This window comes from Orussus abietinus, unplaced genomic scaffold (assembly GCF_000612105.2).
Source record: "Orussus abietinus isolate OABI.00-Male unplaced genomic scaffold, Oabi_2.0 scaffold1, whole genome shotgun sequence".
Lineage (NCBI taxonomy): Eukaryota > Metazoa > Arthropoda > Insecta > Hymenoptera > Orussidae > Orussus > Orussus abietinus.
Window position 1 is genome coordinate 2,513,964 of NW_019396017.1, and position 12,943 is coordinate 2,526,906.

The window sequence follows — 12,943 nt, forward strand, 5'->3', positions numbered from 1 at the left end:
CAGACACGTCCCCTCCATCTTTTCCCCTCCTTAAGGCGGATACTTTGCCCGTATTGTTACTAATAACCGTATACTAGACGATAGATTTTGTCTCTTTTCTTTAGCGTAGATCTTTCCCGTTTCTCCTTCCGATCTGTTTTCTTTTTCCTTTGAATCGATCATCGTTTCGAGGTAATTCTAAGTGAATTAAAGAAAGAAGATGAAAAATAAAAAGAGAAGTTCGGCCCTCTCGCGCCTGGCGCGTCTCTCGCGGCGGGCCGCGTAAGCTCGGCGTGACGCGGCGCCGCCACCTTGAAAACGCGCCCCTAGGCCGTGGGACCTATCGTACGATGCTGTGTTATTTAAGTCACTACGAGACCATACGTTATTGCTACTTTTATTTTATTTTATGACAATTTTTCCATGTTATTAATTTTATTAATTCCGATTTTACGTGCTGCATTGATTTTTTCATTGTGTATTATTATTAATTATTATCGTCTGCCCCCGACCCCCGGTCCTATCCCCGTACGCGCTCCCAACTGAAGATCCCTCGTTTTGTCGATATTTTTTTTTTTTTATTAATTAATTTACGACTTGCTCTCGGGTCCCGCTGTCCGAGAAGACGTTCGGCGTCGGGACGCCTTAAGGCGGGTTTCCAATCCGTGAGGTTCACTCGATCGTGGACAACGGACAGCGTTAACGGACAGAGACATCTCTCCGCTACCCGCATGTCTTTCATTGTACAGATTTTTTCCACTTTTATATAGTTATTATATCGTAAAGCGTTATTACGCCGATAGCGGTGGCTAGGCGTCATCCAATTATTATTGTACTTGAATTTTTTTTATTAAATAAATGTCAACACGCCGAAAGCATACGAGCAGACAGTTTCGTTGTCAAGTTGCCGTTCTTTTACCGACTCGCTCCTTCTCCTCGATTCCCTCCCGCGAATTTTGAGGAACTGCCCTTAAAATCTGCATTCGGTAATATTCGGAAATAATTGTAGAGCTTGGTTATGGGACTTACGGCATCGTTTAGTTTGGAAATATCACGTCCCGGATTTATTACCAAGAGAGTAGATACATAAATTTCGATGCGTTCGGTCAGCTTCCGGAAGAGACTCGGTCCTGCCGATAGCACCATATGCAATGGTGTTTAGAGTCGCTCTAATGGGTTTCCTGAGACGTGCCATCTGGGAAGCTCATTACTAAGGGATGCAACCGCAAACCAATCAAGCCCCCGTACCAATTCGAACGTGCGCACCGAACCTGTCCGGAACCACAAGACGCTTGTACCCTGATTACTGGATTAGATGGACCGCTTTGGAGCTGTCCAAAGGTGGGTAAGACGAGCGATGCTAATCATTGCCGAGGAAGAGTCCGGATTACAGGTGCATAAGCCCATGCTAATCCTCCAGGGGATTGGAGGACGCAGGATACAGAAGCGTCTCCTCCGAGAACGACGACAGGTAATTTAGTCAGCGTCCTAAACCCAGCTACCGAGATAAAGGAAGCGAAGAGGAGGCTTAATCCTATTTATGGAAAGGAAATAGAGAGATAGCCGTGTAAACGTGTCCGACAGCACGTAGGGAACGCTGCACCACCTACGGTAAACTACTCTCGTGAAAAACGCCACACAAGGTAGCCGCAACATTCCTGGAATTTCCAGTAATTCGTCAGTCGCGTCGCCTTTTGAGCGCGAGCACGTGTTTGATCCGCGCAGTAGTTCGATACCCGATGCAGCCACGATAGCAGCTGTCACATGCAATTAGATGACTCGAAATACGTGATTACCGCCACCAGCAATGGATCATCATTGGCGGTGGGCAGCCGATCGATTCGCGGACGGCGGAAAAAAAGAACGACGAGCGCGCCCAGCGAATCCGGTTAAGGGAGCAGCGGCATAAATTTCGAAATCTGCAGCCTGCATCTGCATCCTCCCCTCTCGAGCATGGGTGCAGTTTACAAGACCCTCCCACCGTGTCGGGTTTTCTATGTCGGGTGTGGAGTCGCGTCCGAAAACCGAAAAACTAGCGGCACATGTCGCCGATCCGCGTGTCACCGCTAGCTGCATATCTGGCGTGCATCCATATGCAGATCCCCATTGATATGACAACATTTACATACTGCATATTCGCTCTGGGCCATATACTCGCTCACCAATTCCCCATTGTTGGCTCTCGGCCACCAGTGCGTTTGATTGACATTATTGGTTGCGCCGCTGACACCAGATTACATTTCTATTTGCATACATTCCCGGTCGGCTCGAAGGCCCCCCGTGTTTTCGCTTTTGCTGGGTATGCCGCCTGCCGGGGCTTAGGGGCATTTTTCATGTTTTCCCGAATTACCGCCATGGCGGCTTCAAAGGTGACGAGTGGGACGACATATTTCCGACTAATGGAATTTTCTAAAATCCTTTGTTCCGCCGTGGTAAAGGCCAAACGGCCCCGGATTGGTCGAATTCGCCGGCGACGAATTGTCCGCTCGGCTTTGTCCTACCAGAGGTGTTTCGGGTCCCCTGGGAACTGTCGTCAACTTCATTTTACATTTAACAACAGCTTCCAGGTACGTAGGGGTGGCTCGATTAATCCTGGACGCTTTTCAAGACGTCCACCTCTTCCCAGGGTGCGACCCGTGATTGCCCCCGATTGTGAGGGCCGGTAAAAAGAACGATTCTCGGGAGGAGCGACAGTGATAAAGTTCGCAGCTTCGGGCTGATTAGATCGCGGCCAAAAGAACAAAAGACTGGCCGCACAAAGGGGCGCGTGTCGGCCCTCATTGTGGTTGGCCCTTTTATTGCCGCGATTTGGTCAATCGTGAAATATGGATGCGCCCGTGCACGCGTCTCACCTTGCGGGGAATATGCAGGAAATTCTCGCGTGCATCAGTGCCGCACGTTTGCGGATCAGGTCGGCTGGAAATCGGGGGCTGGCGAGCAATTAAAGCACTCGTCTAACGGAGTATGGCCTCGATTATTAATCGCAAATCGGCCGTGCAAAAATCAGCGGATCGCGCTACCCCCAGAAAGGGTGCGTTTCCACGATCGGATTTAGACCTGAGAAAAAGGCATTGGAAATCTTTCGCCCGGTTCGATACCTGTGCACTTTTATATCTGCACGAAGCATTACCCCCCTTAAAATGGGAATTACTCGCCACTGACCTTGCATTAAAGCAGATACGCGACTTAAGTACTAGCGACCACTTCGAGTATCGATTAAGGTGACGTGAAGGCGGCGCTTATGTAACTTTTCTCCGAACTGAATGTGCCGAATCGTTTCAAACTTGACAATATGAATATGGAGGCTATAAGGAAGGTACCGACCCCCATGAAATTAATTTTTCTTTCAATTTCTTTATACATATTTTTTAACTTTTCTACAAAAAATGAAATTTCGCGAGGGTCAGGACCTTTCTTACGTCCTCCATGTTCACGTTGTGAGGTTTGATAACGATTCGGTATCCCCAGTTTGAAGGTAAGTTTCATTAATGATTGGCTTATCAGATGCCACTTTCGCATCTCCTTTAAGTCCGTTCATGAATTCCCTATCCACTGATAGTGGCTTATAAATAAAGCTTGAAATTTTCATGCGATTCCATTTTATTGGGATCTATTGTTCCCGGGACCTCGAGGAACAAAGTGCCCTCCATCCCGGTGAGGGGAACAAAGGAGAAGGATTCCTCCATTGTTGCGACGCGCGTTATTAGCGCTTGCCGAAAGCGATTGCAGGCAAGAGTCAAAAGTCCGGGGCGAAAACGCGCGGAAGGCCATTGGACGGCGACGGAAACGGAGGAGGCACGTCCGAGTTTGGCCGGCTACGTCACGTCTCGTAATCTCGATGACTAATGCCGCGAAGATAATACCGGCTATTCGGAGCGAAACCTCGGATCGCCTTTTTCGCGATATTGGAAAGTCGTCGCAGAAGAGTAATTAGAGGTGGGAGACAAAGGACCGGGCGGCTGCCGATTTGGCTACGGTCACGGGCCCCCGTGACTCGTGGCCGTAATTCGGAGCTCGACGTCACGGCCGCTTCGATTATCCAGACGTTTACGATCCGATTACGATGGGTGTTTACCCGCAGATCCGCGAGCTAGATTTTACTATTGTAAAAAGAGCGAAACCGCGGATTGCCACACCGCGGGGAAAGAACGGTGTTCCGGGAACCAAGCTCAGTCGGGACAGTCGCAATAACGAGGCCTGCTTAAAACGCTACACGACTGTCTGCGACCACGCCGCGCGCTGATATCAACGATAAGAAAGACGTATCAATTAGTCGTAACGGTACCACCATATATATTCGCGGGAGCGGTTCGGTGATAGCATCGGATAGGTTAAGTAGGAGTTGACATAACCTCGATGTTGCTCACCGAGGATAAAATATGTAAAGGGTCTTAAGGGGATGTGAAAGTGGCGTCAGAGAGAAAATTTTCTCCAAACTAGGGGCACCGAATCGATTCAAACTGTACAATGTAAATATGGAAGGTATAAGGAAGGTACTCATGAAATTTCAACCGTTTAAAATTTCTTCATAGATGTTTTAAGAAATTCCTTATAAAAAATGGAATTTCACGAGGGTTTGGGACTTTTTTTTTTTATAGCGTACATATTCACGTAGTCAATTTATAGAACGATTCGGCACATCCAGTTCAGAGAAAAGTCTGATGAACAATTGCTACTTTAGATCCCACTTTCATATCCCGTTAAGACCAGCGATAGAGGTTATGTACGCTCTGTCCGTATTTGGCGCAAAGCTCCATCGTGATTCTCGATCCGGGGCAAAAATCTCAATTGTTAATCCTTAAAATCGAGCCCCGAGGTGAATATCGAGCAGTCCCAGGGTTTCGCAACGCGTTAACGCGTCCACCTAACGACTCGGAAAACGTTTCTTGCGGAGTGACGCGTAAAGTCGCACAATGGAGCCCGGCAGTCCGCGGAACGAATCCCGGTCCTTTCCCTTAGCGCGGTGGAAATTACGAGTGTCGGTTAAGTACAGTATGCTTTGACAGACCCTCCGGCCACTCCTCCGAGGGGAAAAAAAGAAAAGGAAAGAAAACTAGCGGAGAAGAAATCCAGCTACGGCGAAATTGCATTTATTGCGCCGTCCCTCCGCCCGATGGCGCAGAGGCTCGGTGAAAAATCAGGTGCAAACCGCAGGCAAAGGCCACCCGAACCCCCTGCCGGTATTATAATGGCGGCGCGTAAATACAGTCCACTTGAGGCGGCCCCTTCTAACGTCACTCCTGCGCCTCCCCTCTGCCGCACCTACCGGCTTTTCAGATTCCTCAAATTGCCAGGTTCAATTAATAAGAGACTGCGCGAGCGCGGAAACCCCGGCCCGCGTTCGGAAGCGAAGCAGAACGCCCTTTTCACGCGGCTCGTTACTCGGTAATTACGAGGAAAATACCCGGCCTCTCGGCCGGGGCTTTAACACGCGACAAGTCGACTCGGCCACGAGCTGGCGCCCACGCCGGGAATTCTGACGTCCTTAGAGCTCCATCGGGACGCAAGGGCGAAATAAGCCTTTCCAGGGAATTGCCCGGCTTTGACGGCGAGAGCTTCGCCCGGCCCGCCGCGAGATGGCGCCGGCGGCCTCCACCCCCGAAATTCGGAGCACCGAGTTCTACTTTCAAACGGACTCAAAGGACGAAATAAGACTTGGAAAAACGTAAAAATCTCGTTTACGACAACGATATGACGATTACATGTAAACTTAGTGAATAAACCGCCGAGAATTCAATATTATGTAAGATAAATGTTTATCAATAGGGTGTCTTGAAAGAGGCAAACTTTCCTCGAAACTGGAGGCACGGAATAAATTTAAGCCTTTACACGTGAATATGGAAGTCTTAACGAAGAACGCGATGCTCATGAGATTTAATTTAAAAAAAAATATATATCTATCCTTGGTTTTAGGCCAGGATGGATAAACCGACCTTAAATTACGTTACTAGGTAGATGGGTAACGTGCGTTTACGAAGCGAGGCGATACAAGGGACGCCTCTTTGTCGCACTCGGACGCACTCCTCGCACCAGCGGAAACTCCGACCTCGCGTATCCTGGCCGCGCCTCTGTACTTGTTACTTTCTCTCGCGTGCAGAGATACAAGGGAGGGGAAGTGTCGCGCTCTCACTTCCTCGTTCTGCCTAAACCAGAAGTCCCACCTCGCGCGTTTCCATCTCCGATCAACGAAATGAGTCAACCCCGAGAGCGATCCAATTTCCAGTGTCCAGATCATCCTGCGCCTAAGATTTCAATTAAACGTGGGAATGAACTAAGGCTAGACCATTCAAGCGTTCCTTATCTGTGGGTCGCGTCGTTAAGTAGTAATTCCAGGTTGCATGCAACCGTATTCCCCGTTCTAAGCGGAATTGCGAGAATACCTCGAGGACCATAAACCCTTAGTGGCTCTCTCAAATCTTGCTTCCTCAAACCGTAAACAAGCTGCACTTGCGGAGACGCGTCAAGGGCCGATAGTGCGCCGAGAAGAACTGGCATAAATCACGGAGTCGTTGGCAGCACCCGGCGAAACTTCCGGGGAATTCGACGAGATACTTCCCGATATCGGACCCAGTGGGAAGTTTATTCCGCGGGGCTTTTAAAAGTCTTTGCTCCAGTTTTTTCCCCCCCTAAGATAACAAGTCCTTCATCCAGACCAACTGTCTTATGGTCTTGTTGAAACTGCTCGGTCTACCCCCGAACTTCCCCTGATAAGAAGCCGCGTTGATGGCATCTTCCCTTATTAGCACCTCGCAATTGTTCATCCCCCCGTTCAAAGATCCCTTTCCCCTGGATTCTCTTAATCCCTCCATTTCTTCCCTACTTATCCCACCATTCCGGCACTCGTTCCTGGCGTGCCCACTTTATGCAATCATGCCCTCCCCTGCGTGTACCTGGCCTCAATCTTGATTTTCCACATTCGTCGAACCCGTAGATAAGTGAATCACGTTATCGGGCCACTGACTGGCGCGGTGGTAGCGATTAGAAGAGAGGGAGAAAAAAAAAAGAAATGAGATAAAACCGCGGCGACAGGCCGTCTAGCGATACGATGACGCCCGGCTACATATATCGCGTACACGCTCATGTACGTGCAATGTGTTTATACACCCTCTCCAGCTACGTACCGCTCCGTACACGCTGAAACGCCCTCGTTACGCACCTCTTGTCCACATTTACATCCCGTTCATGTGCAAGTGTCGGGGGTCCACGTGTGTGCGCAAATGGCGGCGCGCACGTGCGTACACGACTGCACGTTCCGAGGAACGATGTAGGCACGAGGCGTCGCATTACACCTGTGTACACACGTTCCTGGTTGCGGCTTGCGTCTCGAGAACTTCTCCACGAGTATCGTGTCGAGCCGCGTTTGTTTGCCGAGGTTTTCTTACCGATTAAATACAGATATCGCTGGCTATCTGCTCGGTGAGCGCTACCAACTCGACTCTCCGCAGCTTCACTCGAGTCTTCCCAGGGAAGTTGTTTTAGCTCAGAATTTCTAAGAAGTCACGATATCTGGCATAGAAACGCGCGCGACATATGATAACAAACAAACGATCCGGAGTCGAATGTTAAATGGGGTTTCTAAATCCAGGGTGTACACCATAGTGTACCCAGTACCTTGAAACGCGAGGGAAAAGGAGCAGGGTAAGATGGCCTAGGTAATTTACAATTATTTCACGGTAAATGACTAGGTATTTTACATAAAATATTTCATACGGGATGTAAATAACATAAACACGGGGCCTTATGTCGGGGATACCAAATGAGCAGAATTAGTGGTACCAGGGAAAGGGTTAATACGCTTCGACCGGATAGCGACAAATAGGTGCAAGCGGGTTAAATAAATGTACTTAATGTAGAATCGGGTGGGGCTTGTTTGCATTACTCGGAGTACGGAGGAATGGCCGTATATTACAGGCGGGCGTAATGAAGATTTAATAGCAGTCAGACATTGCGTACTCGTATAATGAAGATTTAGGGGGATTGGATTTCGGAAATCCGAGTATCGAATTTTGGGCCCGCCGAGGACGCCATGACGGGATCGACGGAACAACCAATCGTCGGGTTGTCGGTCGTAAAACGGCTGATTGTTACATTTTTCGCCGTTAACTTTTTACCCGCGGCCCATCGATCGAAAGAATTGCGCTTTATGTAACGAGGGATCGCCGGAAATCGGCCGGCCCGGTAACGGCTGTGCAACGTTAATAGATACAAATTGCCAGAAGTGATAGCCGAGGAGCAGGCAACCTGTTATAAATACGGGATATTAGTCGTGCCGTTTGCACTACTTAATTCCGGCTCCACTTATTCCACAATAAGTTAAGGAGCGGCTTTCTCTGGTCGGAACTATTCCGCGGTCGTCCAATAAAAGCCACGTTTATTTATTATCGTCATTACGTGGTAGTAAATAAACCGGCGGCGCAAGAAGCGTAGTTACTCATTGAACGGTACAAGCCGGTGTTAATTATTACGGGGGCAGGTTCGAGAGCGTCCCGCCAGGCGGCGCTCCGATCAGTCGGCAACAGCGCGCGAAGAAGAAAGTGCCCGAACAAAAATGGCGGCGGCCCGTTACGGCGCGCCACTTGGCGAACTCGAGGAAGAAAGGCGCCCTTCCTCCCCGCGTCCGTCCGATAAAATCTACGCTTATTCATTATCACCATTATGCGCCGATATAAACCTCCCGTGCAAGAAGCGGCTACTCGTTGAACGGGCGGAGTTAATTATTGCGCTAGTTTCGCTAGCGCGCCGCAAGATGGCGCGCGGACCAGTCTCCGACTCGAAGAGAGAGAATTCCCTTCGCGGAGCGATCTTTCCAGGATCGATCGTAATCATTCGCCTTCACCCACAGGACGTGCAGTCGTTTGTCCTCTCCCATAGTTCACACCCCGAATTTGCATCGGCGCATCATTAGCATACCGCGAGTCACTCGGCGAAACAACTTACCGAGGACCGATGAGTTATGGCGGAAAGGGTTGAATTATGTACGAAATTATTCAACCGCCGAATTTATGCGCCGTCGCCGACTGGCCAGGGCGGAGTGATATTAATTGCTGCCTGCGAGAAAAAGACTCCCAAAGGGGAAAAACATACAAGCACCTTACCACCACATCCGAAGCCACGTTTAAAGGGTCTTACGTGGGCGCCATTAAGCCCCGTAAGTCAAATCGCGAGAACTTATCCTCCTATTATTTAACCCTCGCGATTCGTGCCGCGTAATTCATAGGCGGCTCGATTTATGCGTGTCCGATTGGCCATTGATCCTCGTATCGTCGCGCGATCGGCTCCTCTCGATCGCTCACAATCGTGTGCGTCGTGTTTGCGCTATTACGGCCGAGCTACCGATTAATTACAATATGTTCCACGTACGGCATTGCAAAACACCGCGGAGCCCAACGATATCGCTGGCGTATCGAATCGACCTGCTAATTAAACTGGAATAATTAACAGGTGATACCGCGGTAGGAAGTTAAAGAATCCCCGCACGCATGCGCACTCACCTGTGGGCGTTAAACGATTCGCGGCACTTGTCGGGCACGCGGGTTGTACTTAGCCCGAGAGAGAGTAATACCGGTATCTCGATGCTCGTCGCAGGCTAATCGAAATCGACCGGTGCCTCCGTGGGCGAATGCATATTGCAAATCGATCTTAACGCTACGGGAGGCAGAGAGTTCAATTCAAACTTCCATTTGGCGCGTCATGAGGGGTCCGCCATTTTGAGTCTCGGGGTTGTCGACATTTGGGTCTTCGCGAGACTGGGAAGACTCCGATAAGTGGATTAATAATTAAATGCTTAGTCAACGGACAATATCCTGGACCAGGTCGTCCGTCTATGGGGTCTCAAGCACGCCGAGGAGGGGTCACCGTCAACCAAGTGGCGACTAACGAGAAATAATTCCCTCGCAGTGCGAATCATTTTCCGGCGGACATTGACGGCGTATAATTATGGCACGCTTAAATAGCAGGCCGAAGGTTGCACGCGCCTCTCTATTATGATGCATGGGAGTCGAATTTCAACCCCATAGGCCGGCCGCAGCAACCCCACGAATCGGCAGCTTAATAATACCCCGACGTATAAAGTGCGGGCCTCCCCGTGTGTACGCCACTGACACCATATAATCACATCTCGAGCAACGTCTGGTCATGATTCATACATATTACGAATATCAAACACTCGGTAACCCGGCAAATATCGGGCCACCCCGCCGTCCTCTTGGATATTTACTTGCGTACTCGAAGAGCCGAGTGACGCGGCTTTTCTCGCTCGAGGGGCCTCCTGGAAAAGAGTCCTCGAAGGCAGGTCCTCTCCCAGGACGAGATCCCCCGGTCGCTCGACTTCCGGAATTCCGACGTCCTTCGAGGACGCCGCCATTTTTTCAAACCATCCGAAGAACCTCCTCTGGGGACCGTTTTAAGGTTATGTTGCGTTAAATCGTAACTCTTGTGCCATTTTGAGGTCGCTGGACTTCCGGAATTCTGATGTCCTTCGAGGACGCCGCCATTTTTTCTAACCATCCAAAGAACCTCCTCCGGAGACCGTTTTAAGGTTATCTTGCGTGCAGCCGTAACTCTCGTGCCATTTCCACGTGTCCTCTTTCGACCGGTCCATTCCTCTAAGAGTAAACTCTTCTCGAAGAGTAACGAAGGCGACCGGGGGTAACGGCGTTTACGCGAGACGTCGAGGAAATCGTCGAGACGCAATGGAACGAATATCTAATCGAGTCGAGACCGAGTCGTGCTTGGGCGATGTTCTATGAAAATTACGAGCCCAGAGGGTCCGCGCATCCATGGCGCAGCCGCTACTTACGGATTATTATCCGCGTTACTTGCCGGCAAGGGAGCAGCGGACGTAGACAACAAGTAAAGAGAGTACCGGCATTACATCTTTCCAGGAAAGTATCTGCTAGCTCGCTCTTTGTTGGCTCCTTCCACTCCATAGCGCGTCTCAATTTCCTTACAATCCAGCAAGGCGGTAACCTAACCTAACATTGTCTAACGATCCATGCCGTCTAACGCCGACGCCTCCATCTTGGGAGTAATGCCTGCCCGGACTTTAATGCAGCCTGACTTCCCCGGTGTTCGTCGACCTCCTGCTTCATGGATCGTTCTATTTATGTATTAAACTCATCCCGAGAATAAAGCACATAAACCCCACGTCGGCATCGACTCTTTTCACCCCGAATATATACAAGACCCATTGTCCTCTTGGACGAACTCAGCGAGTGAGAGCCAGATATAGGAAGGAAGAATCGCAACGCGAGGATCGTCTCCATTGGCAAACCTTTTCCGCGGATCGAAGTCTTAAACAAAGCTAGCTAGAAGGTTCCCGGTTAAGCTCGGAGCTTTCCTCTGGGTCCACTCCACCCGACCACCACTTGGAATTCATAAACCGTGGAGTCCGCCATTTCGGCGAACGGTGGGCGAAGCCGCCATGTTTGCTCTCCTTGGCGCACTCTGAGGATTTCTGGACCTAAAAGAGTCCCCTTTCCGTCGGATTTTTCACGGGCTCGATTTCCAGGCGGGCGACTATTCGGCTCGGAGATGTTTGCCCCTCTCATCCGACACTCTCGATGGAAATCCGCCCTGATCCCTGGTCTCGTCTTCCTCGCGCTGCGGAACCGCGGATTAAGGCTCGGCCGGCTCTGTTTGGTTTTCCTCACGAATTCATCGGCTTTGCCAAGGGAAGAAAATTCCCGGCGACGTCGTCGAGGCTGATCCACGCGACCGGCGATCGTCCTGGATCGACCGATGATACGAAAATACTGGCACGCGTGTCGATTGATCCTCGACACGCGACCTCAATGGCGCAATCAACGCGGATGACTGACGGCTTCGCATTTGCGCGCCGACCGCTGGCTCCGGCCTTAATGCGTTATTTATCGACGATTTTAAGGTTTAAAGCCGGCCAACCGATGGCCACAGGCGGTTTTACAATCGCTAGCCACCGACCGATCCCCAGGAAATCCGACGTCTCATTGTTGGGCTTGATGGCTTCACTTATCTGGTCCAGGACGTGCGGGATATTGTCCCATAATCCAGGAATTTCTGAATGGCAGGGTACCCTCTACGTCTACCCACTGCTTCAGGATTGCCGGCGAAGCATTCGATGGCCTGACAACTGGTCCTCGATTTTTTCGGAGGATATTCGCCCTCGCTGTAAATTGGATCCTGCAAACTGGGTGGCTGATCCTTTGGGGCTCGATCGCGGGATTTCTCGATAGCGGCCTTTCGTGGCTTTGCTGCTGATGGACAATATCTCGACCTGGTCGTTTCTGAATATTGCCGAATGCTTCTTGTTCCAAGATACAATTTAGGTAGAGTACCCTGAAGGGTCCAACGCCTTTTTCTTGGGTTTGGGACCTTTCACTTATCCACCCCTCCACGAAGACGTGCAGGACGATTTTTTATCCAGGATACTTTTCGCAGAAATTGCTTGGGAATCCGAGGACACGCGAATGGCGACTACCCTATCGCGTTTCAGGAGGGATTGAAGATTCTCTGGGGCGACGCTCGGTTTCGCGATTTTTAGGGCTGATAGCAGAAGCTCGTAAACGCCGTCCAGGGTATTCTATTGATTTTTGTCGAAAAGTTCCGGAGCACTTGGCTAAATCTAAGAGAAAAAGATGTGTAAGTCCTTTGTCTTCCGGGCTGTAGGGGCCATCGGTTCTTAATCTCGGTAAGAGAATTCCTCTCAGCTTTAGGCCGTCCCTTGATCGATCCTCGTTCGATGGAGCCCAGAAGGAGTTCGTCGACGTTTTTCATTGTGGACAAACCACTAGAGTCTACTACGATGAGTCCTTTGTCATCCCCGAACAAGGAGCGGGCGTGAGCTCCTTTGCATCGGTTCCAATTCGGGCGGATTTGTTTCGGCACTTGGGGTGTGGTAAGCCGACATGAAACCAACACCCCAAGCTTCTAATAACGAGGAATTATCGCCGGTAATACAATGCCCGCAATCCCCTTTGATGTCGGA